General features: G+C 33.5%; 1 protein-coding gene across 1 annotated transcript in view; it reads left to right on the forward strand.

Moving 5' to 3' along the window:
* Nucleotides 1-735: 735 nt before the first annotated feature.
* The window catches only part of LOC129805668 (discoidin domain-containing receptor 2), a 226134-nt gene continuing 205810 nt past the window's right edge, over nucleotides 736-21059 (forward strand). The window contains exon 1 of the mRNA XM_055853714.1: nucleotides 736-1454. The gene's annotated coding sequence lies outside the window, so the exon portion shown is untranslated. The remainder of the gene's footprint in view (nucleotides 1455-21059) is intronic.

Genomic DNA, 21059 nt, shown 5'->3' on the forward strand with positions numbered 1-21059 from the left:
TTGGCTAAAATGTTTCCCACAAATCCTTTGATCTTTCGTCTTCGTCTCATCAAGTAATTGGCGATTCCCCTCCTGGATGAGATGAATCCAAAGTTGCCTCCTCAGCGGATCCCCAGGAAAACTGTAATTGCGTAGAAATTCAAGAACAATCATTCGATTCTGCCCATATATTTGTCACAAAATTTCTGCTTGCCAGTGAAAAGATATGCCGCAATCTTTTTTCTGCACCAGCCGGCAACCTTCTACTACACATTTCACTACCATATTGTTCTTAAAACTGTTAATTTATTGTCTTTTTTAGTTTTTTCACAAGCACTTTTATCACGCCACTTCAAAACACTGGCATAACGAACAAATGTAATATGGCGGAGGGTGGCGTAATGAAATTCTGTGAAAAGTTGACAGATGGCGCTCGGGCGCAAAATACATGAAGAGGAAATCAGATGGCGTTGGTGTCATGTTTAGGGTTTTTGGTTCGTTACTTCATGCGACACATTTTGCATGGGAGTTCTTAAGGCATCTCCCTTCTAGAGTATAGAATTCTGTGCTTCAAAGGTTTTCCTTATCACACTATTACATGGAACGTACCATGTCGTACTTCCAGACGATAACACAATTCCTCTCTCTGTGGTATTCTCTCTCAAAACCACCATCGAGAGAGCATTTGTGGCATCCCTCGTGAGAGAGCGAGCGAAATCCGAGGTGAATGCGGCTAGTGAGAGGCAAAGTGACTTCAGTCTCAAGTCGACTTTCGTGTAGATTGCACGGCGGGTGTTTCGCGATTGCCAAGAACTGTGCGTTGTGTGTGTCTGAGAGGCTTTTCTCTGGCTCCCCCTGGTTCATTGTGCGCCACCCACCCCCAAAAAAACTGCTGGGCAACAGTGCACAACAGAGAGTGTGGTTGAGTGAATCGACCGACCCCCTAGCCTCCCCAACGTACTTTAAATTGTAAGTTATAAATCTGTTAGCAGTGGAGGCGGTTGGTGGAGAAATTATTGAATATTTTACGGGGTTGTTGCAAACAGATTTAGGGAGGTTTTTTTTTTCCTTCCTTTTGCTCGCCTTTTCGGACTCATTTGGCGAGGAACTTTGGAGGGTTTCCTCCCGGATTCCTGCAAGTGGCTAGTGTTTGCAACATACGGTAGCTTAAGAAAAGATTTTTTTTAAGAGATAAAGAGTAAGGTGTTTTTGTAGACAAGTGACGTGAGCCATATCCTCCTGTTGAAGGGGTTAGTGTGGTAAGGAAAAGTGGGTGAATAATAAGGATATATATGCTAGATATTTTTGTTTGCCGTGTTTAATGGTTAAAACAGTAAAATATAGTGTGTTAAATCTCGAGATTAAAACTACAAGCTGGATCAACAGCCGATAAAAACTTCAGCATCACCGCTCTCATCCAGTGAAAGAAGTTAATCTCATCGAGGAAAATTTGCATATCGCACACGAGGAACAAAGTAAATAAATTACATTTTTTTTTTAAATTTTAAAACCACCGATGAAAAGGAAATTTATGCATCAGACAGAAGGGAATAAAATTTTTATGATTCTTTTCCTAATTAAATCCAATTTAACTTTTAACCATACATTTTTATAACGTTATATTCGTTTTTTATTTATACCACCCGAAGAGCATCAAGTAATTCAATAATATATCATGTGAATGTATAAAATGATGTGTAGGAAGTTTGATCACTACATAAGAAGGAGTGTATATGCTGGAGGGGTTGTATTGAAATAAAATTCACGAAAATGGGCTAAAATGGGGTAAAATGATGGTATGATAGGGTAAAGGTGTGAGGATGAAACTGAAGCTTATATTTTTGAGGGTGAAAAACCACCTATTTTTTTCAAATATTTTTTTTGAGTATGTAATATCCGGGAGAATGGGGGTTTCAAGTGGGAAGTTTATTGTGAATTCAAGCCCAGGAGAAGATTCACCGGCAAAGGCAGGAAAAAATTGCAGTTTAGCCATGGAAATGCTCATGGAAAAATTTTTCATATGGCTTCCACGGAGAATTTTCCAGCTACATCGTTTCCAAGTTTTTTTTTTGTGAGCGCTAATATTTGAGCTTCACACAACCCCTCTTGCACAGTTGCTTAAAAACTTTTCCCCAAAAAGTCAGTATGAGAGGAAAATGTACTTGGATTTTATTTGAAACACACACAATATGCCTCTTACATTAAATTATATTCCGCTTTTGGCCCTAATAAGAGAGTTGGGGGTCTAATTTTCGGTTTTAATACAATAATATCTAATAAAGTTGAAAGTACGAGGCTGCCTTTTGCAATAATATGGGTGAGAAAATGACGCTGAATCCGCCCGATTTTCCCATGGTTTCCCTTTAGAAGGGGGCTTGGGATGTAAAAAGATGAAAAACGGGGGGAGAGTTGGCAAAAATGGTGGCAACTTTTGCACACTTGTGGAATTTTTATTGCAAATTGAATCATTTTGTATCTTCTCTTGTATAGTGGGTATTTTACTGGTAATTTTCATATTCCGCACATTTTCTATTCACACTAGAAGAGCCATGGGGGGATGCAAAAGTTTTCCCACTGTGTGGGGAAGGAAATAAATATGTAGATATATAATAGAAAATGAAATTGAAAGGAAAATGAAATTTGGATGAAAATTAATTAAAATACAATCACAGAATTTTCCTCATTATACAAAATATATTGTATACATTTGGTGGTATACACACAGCGAAAATATGTTAGATACACTGTTTTTTAGCACACATTCATAAAAAAAAGAAGTGTACAAACGATACCTGACATGTTGTTCATTTCTAAAATGGAAAATTCACATATAAGCAGCATTTTCAGTTCATAAAATGCTGCTATAAAAATTCTTCAGCACGATAACGCAAGCTCTTTTGTGAAGTGCGAAATTTATTAGTTTTATAAAGTGCTAAAGCCTTTTAAGGCAGAATACATCAAAATGTGGTATATTCCATATTATGTGCTTATTCTGTTTTAATGAAAATTTTCAATTTTAAATAGTTTAAATTATGTTGATATCATAAATTGCAATTTCAGTTATTAATTTTTTGATCAAATTCAAACAATTATTTTGATTTTGTTACGGAGCAATTACATTGGAAAATGTACTAAAAAATCATTATCATTGTAGATTATTATGTTTATCGCCTGAGTTATTAAATTTTGAAACTTAAGTGGAAAATCAAGAAATACAACAAGTTTGGATTTAGCGGTGTGAGTACTAAATAATAAGAATTTGAAGTTTTTGCATTATGTGGTGTAGGGTCCAGAAAAACTGACAGTTATTGAGCAGAAAAGTGGAATATTATAACCTTATTAATGCTTTAAATCAGAGGTGTGCAAGAACCGTTAAAACCGAATAAACGTCAAAATAAGTTTGTTCAAGTAGCGTTTCGACCACTGACGTACAAGTTTCTTTTGACGTTTTTTCGGTTTCAAACGGTTCTTGCACACCTCTGCTTTAAATCACAAAAGTGACATTTCTAAAGTAGGAACGTTACAAGTCTGTACTAAATCTGTGACATGTTAAAAAATAAGTCGTATACTTATTAGTACAAGTTAATCTGGATCTTACATATGAAAACCTCTTGCTAGAAGAATTCTAGTGGATTATTAGCGACAATAAGCTACATAAAAACCTATTACTGGGACCGTTTCAAGTTATCTGCATACTTTGATTTTCTCAATTTTCCGCAATTTAGTTTTTTAAGGAGAATGGGCAAAAGTGGTCTATGATGCGTCCATCAATGAGGCCTGTATTATTGAATAGGCATTGGTATAGGTAGAACTTTTGTTCCGGGACCAAAGTTCTAAACCATGGGGAAGTAGTTATCGAACATAAAAACTATTTTCAAGAAGAAAAATAAACCCTTATATGAAATGTGCGTATTTATACCACTTCGTTTTTAAACCAAAACAGTACTTGTAACTTAAAATGTATGAAATGACTGCATTGTCTCGAAATAAACATGAAAGCATATGTCTTTACAGTGCGTAACATACGGGGGAGGACATTGAAACATGAGGACTCAAAGTCAAAACTTTAATACTTATGTCACAGAGATTTATCAACCAAATTTAATCAATGAATATTCAATCGAAAGGTCTTGAAAAGCCCTACAAAATGACATGATAGATGAGTTCATAAGTCAACCGCAAAGGGCGCTCCAGATCATCAAATTTTCAAATAATAAGGAAAGTGTTAAGTTTAGAAACTGTTAAACCGATTTTAATGATCTCTTAATATGTTTGTATGTTCTCTGAAAACTTACAACTTTTTTTATTGTTAAAAGTTTTGTCAATAAAAATGTCATGTTTCATTGTTATTCAACCAATTTTGGTTAATGTAGGCTTAAATGAAAGATATGTAGTTGAACTATGCAGTACCGCTATAAGCCTTGATCCCATACCGAGTTTTAGTTTTATACCTTTTCTTTTCTCATAAAGAAATTATAATGAAAAGAGTCCTCATTTTATACGGGAGCTACTAGAAGGAATGGTGATGGAAACGCATATTGAACATGGTTGAAAAACCTTTCATAGATCTTGATTCCATGCCATGCTTATGATTTCTACTTCTCTTTAGAAAGGAGTTCTGATGGAAAAAGTTCTCATTTTGTATTGGGGCTACTGTAAAGAGGAGTGGGGGAAAGTGATAGTGTAATGCTCTATACATACTTACGGTAACGACTAAAGCCGAGAGACGGCCTAACGTATTTATAATCAAAATAAATTTTTAACTAAATTCCCATCAGTTTCCCGCAAACTAAGCCCTTTCTTAACTTAAGCCGAGAGATGAATTAGTCAGAAACTGATGGAAATGAATTTGATCACTATTTTCAATATAATTACGTTAAGCCGTCTCTCGGCTTAATTAGTAAATGTATCTAGGGGATAACGATTAAAAGCTTAAGCCGTATACTAACGCCATATTGAATTTCATGAAGATTCCTTCAGCTGATCTTGAGTAATTTGATCTCAAAATGTATTTTTTGGAAAGGATTGAGGCGTTGTTTCAAGAACTCCCGGACAATATCGTTCCCGGCCAATATCGGGGCACCACCAAACACGGGGTAGCACCAAACACTGAGATCTTTTTTAATCAGATATTCGACTTCAGAGGACCAGACTTATAGAAATTTATAGACTTTATGCTTGTTCACTGAAGAAATGATAGGGATAGTCCAAGTAGTTTAGAAGTAAAAATCAGTGTTTGGTGCTACCCCGTATTTGGTGGTGCCCCAGTTTCCCCTAGACCACTTCCTTCCATTTTTGCCCATTGTCCTTTACTTAAAACTTGATTGTGAAAAATTTTGAACAAGGTTTCTCAAGTATTGGTATAACCTCGTTATAGTATAATATATTAGCAAAAATTTAGTATTAATTTATATGGTAAAAAATATTCTAATAATAAATCTGTGCTAAATTTCCTCTTAATTCTGGTAAGTACTAAAAGTTCATTTCTTTACATTATTGAGGAAAGTGAAATATATCACGATTTCTTAAAAACGTACCTATTTATTATTTTAGTATACCAATTCTTATTTCAATTATGATAAATAATTCACAAGAGTTATGGGATTTTTTTCTAAAATTTGTTGTAGTAAGGTTTACTTTACAAAATTGCCAATTTTTCATGGAGCAATCTTCTTGATTAAATTCTATAAGTCATGAGGTTATAAGACTGTTATAAAATTGTCGCACTTTCTACATTTTATTTTTTTAAGTATTCTTTTTTTACAATTCCAAAGAACACTTTTTTTCAATTTAGAATAGTAACAACACAGTATGAAATTCACGTCAATATAGTTTTAGTACATGCATGTGCTATAGCACACGATTTTTGAACTGAAAGAAATTCTTGGTATTAATTGATTCATAATCTACGCGCATGAATGAATATATTTTTATTTATTTATTTTTATTTCTCAATAAATATTTTCCCTAATTTAACACTAAAAGAAAATCAATGTATTTAGTGTTTTGTTTTGCTGAGTGTAGCACCCCAAAATCATTTTAGGAACTTTATGTACTTGCAAATGGTACACGCAAATTGTATACGAAAACTATTGCTAAAAGGTATATCATAAAAGACAAATAAATTTCCTTTCATTTTTTGGGTGCTTCTTTGGGAAAATACAATGTAAATACGGATGAATATAAATCCACCACAAATTTTCCAATTGCTTTATATATATATATATACGCACACACGAATAAACGATAAAACTGTCAAAATTGCCAGAATTATTCAAATAACAATTCATAAAACATTTTCCTTCGTTTGTGCCTCCTCGTCAGGGCTTTTCTTTCTTTTGTTTCATTTTCAGTCCAAACTCAACTGACTCTTTTCACCACTTTTCTTTCTATTCTCTGTGTTTTTCTTTTTTTTTGGGGAGGGATTGAGAAGGTGAAAGACTAAATTGTGAATGTCCTGAATTTGAGCTATTACTCGTCGTATTTTTCTCCTTGTGCCTCTTTATTTTGCCATTTTTCCTTCATATTCGCGTATTTTATATACCCTTTATTTGTTCCCATCGCGTCTCTCAGGGTTCTGTTTTTCTTGTTTCGCTTACAATCGAAATCCGCGAAAAAGCATATCCGGAAATATATTATGAATTGATATTGCAATAAAAAAGTCTAACAGAGCTTTCGTTCACCAATACAAAAAAAAAATAGAAGCTAAAAAGATGAAGGAGAGACAAAAAAAGACAAAAGTGAAGAAAAGAAGAAACAGCAAAAGAAATAAAATCAAATTCAATCGATTCTTTTGATAAACGGTTTGTTGATCAAAGAGCATCATAATTTCAAGAATATCGACTTAATATGCAGGAGAAAAAGTTTTGTTTTACTTCCACCCATTTGCAGTATTTGTTTGTCTTCCATGATATATTTATTGCAAACTTATATAAATATAGAGTCCCTCAGACTGTGGTGCAAAAGAAAAATAAAATATAAACTAACTTTCTGTAGGAACACGTAAATTAATATTCAATAGAAAATTCATACATTTTCCCCTCCTGTGTGTGTTGGAGCATAAGAGCGCGAGCTGGTGAGGATGGAAAAAAGGAGTTAACAAAGGGAAAGATAGATTACACGGGAAATTGAAGTAGAATGATACAGTGGATGAGAAGTAAGAAAAAAAATATACAATATAAATTTATGTGGATATACCACGGTATCATCATTTTATCTCTAGTTCTTGCTTTCTTCTGCACTAGTTATTATTTATTTAAATGTACAATATACTGGCATGCACCAGGGATGGAGCAATTGGGTGGCATGACAAGTAAAGTTAATTGAGCAAAGTTATGCCCTAAAGTAGCCATCAATTGTAATTTATTATTTAATAATGACTTCAGTAATATCTTTTTTACAACATCATTCCTTCCCACATAAGGAGAGTTAAATGTTTTACTTCAAATCTCAAATACTGTGAAAAATTCCTCCAAGTATCACTCCAACAAGTGTGGAAGATATCTAAATATTTTGACCGTACTTTTCTGAGAGAGCATAAAAAAAAAGAGCTGAACTTGAACATTTTATCAGGAATCCACTTAGGTCTCACAGAGAAATACTTGAGTTTTTGAATGCAGGGGATAAATAATCCATAAGGCTTACTCATCACGAATCTTTTGGCCCTTTTCAAATATTACCAGTTAAATTATGAAAGTTTATATTTTTGAAGTTCCAATGAAAAATCTCAAATTTCCCATTTGAAACAGGGGATTGATTTTAGGGCAAATTTGGTACAACCGGTGTTTCTTTTCATTTCTTGGAAATATTGGTATATTTGAAACATTTTTAAATACACCATTTCATTTTCATTTCCATTTTGACTGCAATTAATAAGCGTCATTTTTCCATTTAACTTTTAAAAAAGCAAGAGGGTGGAGATTATTAGTGATTTCGTATTTTATTCATAGGGGAACGCGAGGTAAAATGTGGCAAAATGGATATTTTATTCTTTAGTAAACTCCCAGAAAACCTTTCTAATCAGCACATTAGTAGACGTGAAAAGAAGCCTCAATAAGAATAAAAAAAAGCGCATTAGTAGACATCTAATTGGCAAATTATACAATAGGAAATTTACAGCTCTGCAATAATAATGTAATCCTTGGAGAGTCCAACAGATGCAGTTTTTGTGCTTTTGTTTTTTTCCTGTATGGAGGATTGAAACTTGTAGAAAAATTGCTTGTAATTTCAGACAGTTTGTAATTTTGGACACTACAAATAAATTGAGACATCCAACAGATCTTTCTTATAAACAGGAAAATACTTACTAAGTTGGGTTCTTGAACTTGACGAGAATGGTCATTCTATTCCGACGGATCAGCTGTCCAAAATTACAAGCAAAGTGTCCACAATTAGAAGCAATTTTACTTTTTAAGGTTCCAAACAATACTCCTGTAAAGGAAATAACAAAACACTTCAATTTCATTTAAACACTACACAAAAAAATATCTTTAGATATTCATAAAAAAGATCATTTTCTCTATGGGACACCGGTGTTTCAATCGTGTTTAAAGGGTTAAAAGATGCGAATTTTTTCTCACAAAACGAGATAACTCGTTTTGGGAAGAAAACTCTTCGCTGGTTTAAGAAAAGCAGGAAAGGTAAACCAGATACTGACTAAGTATGTTGATTAAATGACAGTGCAGATTTTTTACCCCATGCCTTTTGTCATTTTTCACCACAAGTGGCAATTTTTAATAAAAGCAATTGTGGAGAAGAAACTCTCCGAAAAATTCTAAAACGGACTTTTTTGATAGCACAGGACCCAAATTGTTCTGGAAACACTTACTAATACGTATTTTTTTTTTTAAATTACATTAGCCAAAATTGATTTCTCTTTTGGATTTAATGAGGTTCATGAAGCCATGCTAAATATTTTTAAACTTTAAATCTGTTTTGTCTTAGAAGATATCTATGTTTAAAGTTTTCGGTTTGCTACATTAAATAAAAAAAAAGAACTTTATTGGCCACATCTCTAAATGGGGGCGTGGACTAAGTTATTTTGAGTGAAGCATATTTAGAAAACTAATTTTTTCTTTGCGTAAACTATAAAATTGAAAATTTTAAGGTTTTCTCTAAGCGGTCCATAACATCGTTTTAGTAATTTGTTTTTGTTTTTTCATTTAAAGGATTTAAAGTCAAGTTTAAAGTTTGATTTTTGTAAAATGTGGCAAATTAAACAAGGTCCCTACATTTTTCAGAATTAGGGGAAACTGGGGCACCACCAAACACGGGGTACCACCAAACACTAATTTTTATAACTAAACTACTTGGACTATCTCGACCATTCCTTCAGTGGACAAGCATCCCTATAGTTCCTATAAATTCCTATCGATCTTATCGTATGATATCCAATATCCGATTAAAAAATCGCATTGTTTGGTGGTACCCCGTGTTTGGTGGTGCCCCAGTTTCCCCTACATGGATTTTATTTAGGTTTACAATTAAAAATCCATAAATCTGTGTTTAACATTTTTCTACCAAATAGTCAGTTTTGCTAAATTTGTAGTATAACACTAATAGTAGTTCCATATTGAATATTGTATAAAAGTTGGAAACAACCACAAAAACAGCAATAACTGAAAATACCGATTATTCGATATGATTTTAATAGGATTAATTGAGAGCACCATTGTTAAAGAATTAACTACTCTGTACGTGTCACTGGTTTGTACAAATTCAAAATACATCACCCAGTGATACTGTAAAATTGAGGATGATTCATTTGAAATACAAATGCTGTGTTTAGCATCTGAATGGCTATTTCGCAAAATAAGTGGTCTAGTCTCTTTGCTAAAAAATTAACATGAAAACCAGACGATAAAATCATCTCTCGGCAGTGCTAATTTTCTGCCTAGAGCTGGATGATATTTGTGGCAAATTTTAAACATTTACTGGAAAATATGTGGTTCTTCATTAGTAACCAGTTTACTATTGATTTTAGCTCGTAATTTGCATTATTAGCAGTATATGTATATTTGCTCATCTTTGAATATTCATGTGTGAACCTAATGAGCGGTGTATATTTTTCCTGTGTAAATCAATTCATTTAAAAAGCATAAAATTGTGGTATATGTAATGGGTACTTAATGTGGCTATAGATATCAATAAGAGCCTACCTATATAAATATTAAAATATCTGAGCATAACAGTTTGCTACAGAGATGCTGTTAGTTTAGTTACTCAGGAATGATTGATAAGTGGTTGCAACTTGTGAAAGTTTGAGGTATGTGAAGGAGATATTCAAAGGGAGTCCCATGAAGACATTTTGTACCTTTGTAGTAGCCTTCTCAAGATTCTACTCAGAGTATTTTCATGTTCATGAAGCCAAAAGGGACACCTTGAGCTTCTCAATTATGTGGTGTGGTTGATGCAAAATTAAAGGAAATTTCTCAGGTATAGGGGTATATGGGGTACTTTCAATAATTAAGTTTTGAATTCTGAGACAGTTTTATCGAAGGATAACCTGTTTTCTGCGAGATTGTGTTAGGTCTCGATTTTACAAAAATAGCAAATATAGGGGAAATGCTCATAATTTTGTCCAGTTTCTTATTTTGGACACTTTGAGGATAACATTGGACACTAAAAATAAATTGATTAAAATGATGGATTTTTATTCCAATATTTGATGAATAATGAATTCTATCTAAATATTTGTTCTTTTTGGAAGATTTTGACACTAAATACGTTAAATTTTGAATATGATTTGAGTTGAAATTGCTTTGTTGAAAATTCAGTGTGAGCAATTGCTTACGAGAAATATGACAGAACTTCGTGGCTTACTTCAGTCTTATTTAGTTTTGGTGAAGTACTAACAAAGTTTGTTCGCTGTTTTTGAGTGATATTATTGAATATTCATTGAATATTGTGTTGATTCACGTTACTGATGATTTGTACATTTGACCTGAAGTGAGATTTTCCTTGTGAATTAGATTTTTCGTGTGAAAAATGGGAAATTTTTTAAGACATTCACCAGTGATGTGATGATTCTTATTTTGGACAGGTGTTTTTCTCACGAAATTTCGTGAAGTTTTAGCTTTTGTGATGACTAGGTTGGACAAATGCCTGGAGAAACAAAGGAGCATCATCTCTACGAAAGAGATGTAGCGAGAAATGCCCTGAAAGGCTCCCGGAAAGGTCAGGGAATGAGCGAATCCGCACGTACTTGGAGTATCGAAGTCAACTCACTTTAATGAATGATATGGAAAGTTTCCGGGCTTCTTGTGACATTCTACGTTTCCCTTACATGAACAGGAAGAGGACTTGGTAAGATTGGTTCATGAAATGAAGAACAATGGGCATCCTATTGAGGCGGATTAGCTGTCCAAATTTACAGCCAAGTTGGACAAATTAATAAACAAGTTGTCCAAAATAAGAGCCAAGGTCACCTCTACTTATCAATTCATTTTTAAACGTATTAAAACTAATTTTAATAAAAATAAGACGATAAATAGCTTGCTAAGTTTCTAAACAGCCCTTCTGAAAAGAGAGTAACAAGAAATGTCAATTAGTATAGAAAATATCGCACTTCAAACTTGGAACTTCGATGCTTATAAGCAGACTGTCCAAAATTATGAGCACTTCCCCTAATCTTTGAATTTTGTTGACTTCTTATGAAGAAAGCGTTTCCCACAAAATTGCGCTATGTGTGGAAGTGCCCCTATTTGAAGTAATATGATCGAAAAATGGGGCAGTTTTTGATCTTCAAACTACTGTAGCATACTACTTTATTAATTAAACAATAGCAAAGCACTTCAACTTTAGGGAATGCTCGGATTTACGACTAAGACCTTTTACTCTAAAAGTGGATTGTCATTTTTTCGGATACGTTCGCATACTTCCGGAGTAATAATACAGTTCATAGAAGATTCAGTTTATCCTTGTCTAGTATTCAATATTTCAAATATGCTTTTATAGATAATTAACGTTTGACCTTGAGGAACGATTACAAGAATGTTTCAAGGACATAGTTGCACTTTGTATTTTCAAGAACGTTTTATAAATGATATAAAATTTTTCTTAATTACGGATAATATTCAACTAAAGGTTCATAATCGATTTTAAACCACCTTATAACATACTTTAAATATCTTTTCGGAATTCTAATTCCTCTGAAATAAGTGTAGGGTAAGTGTGCCAAATTTCGGCATAGTTGCATGCAAGCGTCAAAGTCTCAAGTTTGAAATGTAATATTTTAAATACAAATTGATTTTTTTTCTTTTTTCTTTTGTAAGACTGTTGCTTGGAACCTTGTAAAGAGTTTAGCGTCTTTATTTACTCTAAAATCATTCTGAATACATTTTAAAATTAATAAAAAGATAGACGTAGCTTTGGTGCCCTATTTCGGCCATCTTCATTCTCATAGTTCCTTACCCTTCGGGAATTCTTCCAATATCTTTTTCACGTCATCTCGTTTGTCGAAGCTACATTTTTTATTATTCTTTTGCATTTTATATTCTCTAGAGTACGTAAAATCTCAAAGTTCATGGAAATTCGAGGAACAAAAAAAGTGGCCGAAATTGCAAGCTGGCCGGAATTTGGCACACTTACCCTAAATCTACACTAATTTAATATAGTAATTCTAGGATAGTTTTGCGTATATGAATTAAATAGGGTGCTATGAGATAGTTTAGTATCTGACTTAAATGGAAATTTTAGAAATTTTGAGATTTCCTCACTGTTTTAGATGAGTAAGAAGAAAAGGAACACCATGAAGTACAATCTCTGCAAGAGTACTTCTTCGTGGCTCCTTTGTCTAGCTGAAAGACTAAGCAATTTTCAATCAATTTTCTTTCTTAGTTATCCAACAATATTCTTTTAAATTGAAATCGCTTGACTCGAGTTCACGGTAAGGAGTAGACCAGGAAGACTGAAACCGCCTCTTTGTGAAAAAGCCCAACTCTCCCCTAGAGATGGACTTTAAGATATCGTCCGAATGGCTTTATTAGTACGCCCATTGGATCCCCTATTTGGCTGTTGGGTTTATTGTTGGGGCCCCTGTGTGTGAAAATGTGTGTAAATGTGGAAATAGTTGGACATTGGGCGCGACTCAACTTCTCAAATTGGATTATACATAATTGATTTGTGGCAACCGAGTGGATACTTTCACCATTGCATACCGGCTATGTATAGTATTACACCACAGAAGCACAAAGCACATACTTTGGGGATGATGCTGGGGCTATGTATAAGCGGGGGATGGGTGAAGAAAACGGGCGGGAGGACAGTTGGACGAGAGAGAAACCCTTTGGTTGGGATTAAAATTTCACATTTCATCGTTGTGTAAACCGCACAACTATAAATTCCACATATGGTGGAAATTCTATGTGAAAGAGACAAGGGTGAGAGAGTGAGAAAGATTGGATGGTGAGGTACTGTTGTTGAGGGATAGGGTGCCTAGTGAAAGGAGGGTTTTGCTTGCTAACGTTAGGGGATGAAATTTAACCAAGTAAATCTGCAGCATACTTGATCGTTTTTGTTGGGTTCTCTATTCTCTCTCCTTACCATTTCTCTCATCAAGTGCACAAGGGTTGCAACAGCACTATATACCTATGTTTCAAGAACTAAAACCCAAGAGAAGTATCAAATGTACACATTTAATTCAATTTTATGCTGATGCATTTCAACGATTATCATAATAACTCACAACACAAATGTATTGTATTTCATATTCGTTGCTAAAACTTTCAATCCTTCTGTAAACCATTTCTCTTTTGCATTTTTACCCAGTTCAATCCCTAAGTCTGTTCGGGTTACTATTTACCTTTCAGATGAACATGAATGCATTTTGCTAAATTATCGCTTCGAGGCGTACAAATTGCTCAAGAGATCTCTAAACAAATAGAGGTTTGGTTCCGGTGAATATTATCTTATTATTACGAAAGAACACTCTTTTTTTCCTTCTTTTTCGTCTTTCGAGAGGGGCGTTCAACTCCTCAGCCATGGTGCATTTAATCGTCTTTGTTTTATTAACTATCGGATTTCAGGGAATGCCCACGCCTTTCCTGAAATGAGATAAGCCATAGGCGGAATTCTTTTGATTAGTTGATGATGTACATTTTAGGGAATGAATACCGACAATATGATAGGGTTATATTACAGAATTCAATTTTTAGGGCTTTCTCCGGAAGTGTGGATAATACGGTTCATATGACGAAATTTATCGTGACATAGATTGGTCTAAAATGCTATTATGAACTTGATTAGTTGATAAAAATCTTAATTTGCAACGGGCACTAAAATTTGGAAATTAAAGGTATAGGGAAGGGTGACGGGATTTCTGACAGCTTCATAAAAGAAAGGTTTTTTTGGGATCAAAATATTTAGAACATGCCTGTACTAAAGTACAACAAGATTTTGTTGATTTGAGAATTTTTTGTAAAATAACAAATCATGTCTGAAAATATGATATCAATTTTTTGTTTCTATTTTTTTTTTAAATCCAGACATTTAGCACATGACTGTACTAAATTAATTCCGGAGAGAGATCTATAACATTTAACGTGAAATTCGTTAGACCGTCATTTAAAAATGTGAGTTTTTTTATTTTTAGATATTTGTGATTTAAACTGTAAAATAATTTATATTTTTTAAACTACATGTTCGAGGAATGAAAAATGTAGTACTACACTTGAAAAACATTAGTAGAATTTATTATTTAGCATAGGGTAAGTGTGCCAAATTTCGGCATAGTTGCATGCAAGCGTCAAAGTCTCAAGTTTGAAATGTAATATTTTAAATACAAATTGATTTTTTTTATTCTTTCTTCTGAAAGAGTGTTGCATGGAACCTTGTAAAGAGTTTACCGTCTTTATTTACTCTAAAATCATTCTTAATACATTTTAAAATGAATAAAAATATAGACATAGCTTTGGTACCCTATTTCGGCCACCTTCATTCTCATACTTCCTTGCCCTTTGGGAATTCTTCCAATGCCTTTTTGACGTCATCTCGTTTGTCGAAGCTACATTTTTTGTTATTCTTTTGCATTGTATAATCTCTAGAGTACGTAAAATCTAAAAGTTCATGGAAATTCGAGGAACAAAAAAGGTGGCCGAAATTGCAAGCTGGCCGGAATTTGGCACACTTACCCTATATTTGTACTAATTGCGACTAAAATTTCTAAATTTATTAATATTTGGAAAAATCTCAAATCACACTTGAAAAATACTGGATTTAATTTTTTTTAATACAGCTATTTAGTAGATGTAATGTACTAAATCAATTCAATGTACGAAAAATTCATGACTTTGCGTAAAAAATGCGTTACGAATCCAAATTTAAAAATATTATTTTTTAATTTTTGTTTTAAAACATATCTGATCTAATCTCTACGAGATTTTCTTAAAATTTATTTAATAAATTTTTGGAATTCAGAAGAAGTGTTAATCCATTTATTAGTACAAATTGTGTAAGACATTAACATAATAATCAAAAGAGGGAGTGAAATAAATTATTCTGAACTACCTATTTAGTAAAGTACAATGTACATAAGGTTTTCTCATGAAATGGTCTCATTATTTGTTTGATTTATTTTGAAATGTAGTTATACGTTTCTTAAAATTAAACAACCTGAAGCACGTAGTTTTGAATTGAGAGCACTTGTCAGCCCTCTAAACAATTCGTTTCTACTCAAAAATCTCTTTTCGTTTGTGCCTTAAAAAAATATACATTTTTTTCTCTAGTTCTCTTCTGTAAATTTTTTCCTCATGTTCTTCCAATCTTCACGATGAAATATAAATCGCATGTAATTTTCGATCCCTCTATATACCTCCAAATTCTCGTCTTGCTCGCACATTTCCATTATGTGGGAGATGGAGCCAAAGGGGAAAGAATTACAGATCAAGAACAAGAAAAGATGGGCAATGAAGCTTCAGGAAAAAATGTGTCATTCTTCTTTCTTTTTTTATTATTAACAAGATAAACTCCTGTATTATTTTTTTTGGCAAAAACCAAGAGGGTGGGTTTTAACATTATTTTTCAGTTATATGGGTTTGTGTGTACTTTACATTTGGGGCATCCCATCTTTGTATAACAACGAGTGTGGGTGGATATTCCTCAGAAATGTACCACCAAATGGAATGGAAGCATTTTGGTTGTGTATGTTCAGTGATAATTAGTTGAATAACAAATTTAATTACAAAAATAACACAAGACCTGTCTTTCTCATTTCCATGAGGAAACAACGAAAAAGGTAGAAAACTGTTGAGTTGGTTGTTTTTATTCATGGGGGGCCGGGGTGTAGTTTAAAGAAAACAACAGCAATAGAGAAAAAAATATCAGGATAAAAATTATATTTCTCCTTCCTGACTTCATTCTCCACTTCGAAGCCACTTTTGCTGGTGTTTCTATTTAAATTGGGCTTCAAGTAAACATTAGTCCACCCCCGCCCCCCTTATTCATGTGGAGCACACACACTGACTTGTTGTGCAAGTTGAAATGAAATGACGCTTTTGGTAAGATGGCAAAGTATGATACCATGGCATCAGGAGAGTCTGAGATATTTGTTATCATTATGCTATGTACAAGGCAAAAAAAAGACAAAAGTTGTACACTCAGAAAAGAAAACGTAAGGGCATGAGATGAGAGATGATTATGGCAGTTGTGTCTGGGGGCTCCATGCTGAGTTCTCTCCTGTTGTTTATATCTGCACAAGTTTGTTCTTTTCAGTCTTCCATTCTCGGTCCTATCAAAAGAACTGCCACAGATACTTTTTTTTCCAGACACGGCATCCCTTTATAATTTTTCAATCCCTCTCCGAAGCTGTGAGTTAATTTCCCCCTTCATTTGATGACTGATTTTGGTAAATTTGATCTAATTTTACACGCTGCAAGAAGGGAATACTGATTTAGTAATCCTATTGCTACTGCTAATGAAAACTACTTCACCTAACAATGATTTAGAGTCTAGATTTAACCTCTTATACCTCTGAATAAGTCTTTGTCTTATTCATACATTAAAAACAGAAACAGACTTTGTGTTTTTATAACTTTTAAAATGAGGTCAAAATTGCGAATTACGTTTTTGAATTTTTATATTTAAATGATCATGCAAGGCTTATGATTTGTAAAATAATAAAATTTGAACAGTAAAAAAAATAATTTTGACCACAAAAATTCAAATGTATAATGTATTGTACTTATAATTTTCTCTCCCGAAGTATATTATTAAAATGAAAAATTCAATTTTTTTTTTAATTCAATTGCTTACAAATTAGGAGTTTCTTATTATTTTATTCATACATCGAGATTCTTTTAAAAGCACCCCTAAACACTTTTAAAAACCAAAATATTTTTTATTGCAACTTAGGGAAAACTCGGGCACCACCGAAAACGGGGTAGTACCGAACACTGCGATTTTTTAATTAGATCTTAGACTTCATAGGGCGAGACCTCGTATATGAAGTCATGGGTCCCGGTCAAAATCCCAAAAGCCAAGATCCCGAAAGCTAAAATCCCGAAAGCCAAAATCCCGAATGAGCCGAAATCCCGAAAGCCAAAATCCCGAATGAGCCGAAATCCCGAAAGCCAAAATCCCGAATTCCTAAAAGTTTCATAGCTACTCCCACGATTGCACCCGCGCTTGCTGGAGGCAAAGGGAATTCATCTGTGTCTCGGGAAATTATTCTAAACATTTTCCTCCATATAATTTCATCCTTTTCAGGATTTTGGCTTTCGGGATTTTGGATTTCAAGATTTTGGCTACCACAGGAATTCATATATGCCATGGGTACTTGTCTACTAAAGAAACGATCGTCAGAGTCCAAGTCGTATAAGAACAAAACTCAGTTTTCGGTGCCACCCTATGTTCGATGGTGCCCCAGTTTCCACTATAATGTTAACTTTTTAAAAACAAATCATTACTAGTCCCATATAATTTTACAAAAGTTTCAAACATTGACCAAATATTATTCCGTTTCTTTCAGTGTAACTTAAGAAATTAATATCAATCCACTGTGTATTGAGATGGTTTTCCATGAGCTCATATAATGATCATGATGAAGGGATTTCACTTTACCATTATGGGCGTAGAAAATCCAATAACTCAAAATATTAATAATGTGAAATTTATTGCTCCAGAGGGATTACTCTTCATACTCAATTTTTTTTTTAACTTTGGTCTTAAAAGTTTATTGTAAATAATCTTGAAATATTTGGGTGTGTTTATTGTGATTATTAAACATCCCAACAACAAATCTCGTTGACAGATGAATAACACTCAAAAAGTTATTTGTTTAAATTTAAAACTTCTCAACAGTGATTTTCTATTTGGTAAATGTGTTCTTCACCATTGAGAAGATGACAGTGGAAATAAAAAGAAGGGTCGGGACACACAGTGAGACACCAAAACCAAAGGGACAGAGAAAACTTGTGTGATGAACACTTCTTATCATTTTCAATGATCATTGAATACAAATAACTTGTTTAAAAGAGTGCATCTTGCATTTAAATAATCTTCCCAAACATTGGACAAAAATATAAAAATGCGGATATCTTATAGCCTTTTTTTCCTTTTTTTTGTATATTGCTTCTTTCCATGTCCAATGGATGGGAAATTGTTTATTTTTTTCTTTAATTCTCAAATTCACTTGTCTTGTTTCTTTTCGTGGATATTTCTTCAAACTTCCCTTCTTCTATACACTCTTTACTTTCATGGTGAAGAGTGTTTTGGCAGAAGATGTGGAATAGACAGGCAAAAGTACACATGGAAAAGATCTCAAAGGAGTGAGAGAACAACTTTGAGGAGCCTTTCCACAAATCTAAACATCCACCACAAAATAATAACAATAATATCAAATTGAAGTGCAACTTTATTTTAACTTTCTTCAACTCTTTTATGCTACAAATGCCAAGGGGCTGATCATCGACTGAATTTTGATACCATCACAGAAAGTTTTCTAAGCACATGTTTTGGGTGGGCGTGGTATTTTTACACATTTTAAGTGTTTTTTTAAGAATCATTTGCTAAATTATACCCAGTTAAGTCGGATAGGGTAAGATGGGGCAATTTGGAATTATGTCTAATTTGGAACTTTGAGATTTCTTTGTAAAAAAAAATAACGAAGAAGTACTCTCGAAGTCTTGTACTTCTTCGTCGTTTTCTTTTCCTCTTTGCTAACTTGATACAGTGAGAAAATTTCATAATTCCAAAATAGGCATGATTCCGAATTACCCCATTATACCCTATAGGCTCTTTTATTTGAGAAATCAAATTATGGGGCTTTTGCAGAAAGTAAACAATGCAGATTTGACAACTGAGTACGAAGTGAAGTTAGCGTCGCCTATTGAAAAGATATGGCGACAGGTGGTAAAATCAATTCCAGAATATTACCACTTCTCGCCATGCCTCATTTTTATACAAAAATAATATAAAATGAAATATTAATTGACTAAATACAAATTTTATGTATTCCACAAGTGCAATTAAATATTCAATAGACAAATTATTTACCCAAATAGGTATTTTTGGCCTGATGAAAATTTGACGACACTTAGTACATTTGGTAAGAGATGTTGGATTCGATGCACTTGCTTAAAATATTGCTCTAAAAAGTGATCAAAATCGTGAATCCAAAACGAATAATTATTATTTTTCGATTCTATGCGTAGAAGCAGAAACAATACAAAAAAATTGCGACTCATTTATTTCATAAATTGCGAAAAATAGCGATTTCAATGTAAGTGGCGAGAAGTGGGGCACTGGCGAGAACTGGTGATTCCACCCTAGTAATACTTGGATAAATAAGAATTCATTCAAATGCTCCTGAAATCCCGAATGACTTTGAATCAGTAAATCCCCGGTTATTTATAATTAATCTTTAATTCTTATCTGGAACACAAATCGTTCGTGATTAGGAAAAATAATAAAAAAAATAAATAAACTTTGCAGAAAGCTCACAATTGTGCTCCTTGTTTCAGGAATATTTCATATTTTACTTTATTTGCATTCTTCCAATCATTACAATGTAATAGTCATTCGCCCCCTAGCAAAATATGTTCTGACTCTTTTTCGGGAAAAGATTTATATATATATGTATATATGTAACACGACAAAATACATAGTGATGTGAGGAGTGAGAAAAAACTGAAGAAATTTACCATCAGGACTTTTTTTCCAGACATTCCACCTCTGTTTTAAACCCATTTCTTTTGATTTGTGTTTTGTGGCTGTCGGGGGACTTTCGAGGGAGTTGAAGGTGATAAAAGGCAGTAAACACTTCTTAATTTCTCAACAAAACACTTTAACTCTTCCAACACAGTTCTCTTCCTTCATTTCCTACTTCAGCTGATGCTAAAAGACTCTCTAACATGTGATGTCTATTAGAGAGCAATTGTAAATCAATTTTTATATTTGTTCTATGCATCGTATGGTGCTAAATGATGAAGAGATGAGGACCACGAATTCATTAAGAGTCCACTTCTTGAGCCATTTCTCCATGACGGTGTTTACCCATAAATAGATGCACAACGCGGAGTAGATTTTAGAAGGAGATCAACAACTTGGGGCTAATTGCACAAGAGAAATTAAAAGAAATCGTCGCATGACAATTAATTCAATCAGACAAAGTAACTCTCAATGGGGTCAAATTGATTTGAAGAAAAGAAATATTCTCTGAGACATGATTGATAAATTCACCATTTTCTAACGACACTCTTCTATGCACATAATAGGACTATATGCTTCATTCAGCATTTTCTTGCATGCGCTGGAATAAAGAGAAGAGTGATTCATACTTAGATAGAGATTAATAGAAATGACGATGATGAGAAAAAATGAAAGCCTTAGAGAGAAAAAAACGATAAAAGTTTCTGAACTTTGCGGAATGCTCAAACCCGTGAATTTGATGCTATACCTCAAATTCATAAGTTGTTCAATACCAATTTATTAACGCATTATTTACTTTTCAAATTAATTGAAATTTGTTAGGGAAGACCTTACTGACGAATCTCAACTTGCACCAATTGGTTTAAGGTAGGCTGCTTAGAGGGGTTTACGTTTTGACCTTGAAAAGTACTATAAGGAATCGTTCAAGTGTATTTAAA

Source organism: Phlebotomus papatasi, chromosome 3 (genome assembly GCF_024763615.1).
Source record: "Phlebotomus papatasi isolate M1 chromosome 3, Ppap_2.1, whole genome shotgun sequence".
NCBI lineage: Eukaryota > Metazoa > Arthropoda > Insecta > Diptera > Psychodidae > Phlebotomus > Phlebotomus papatasi.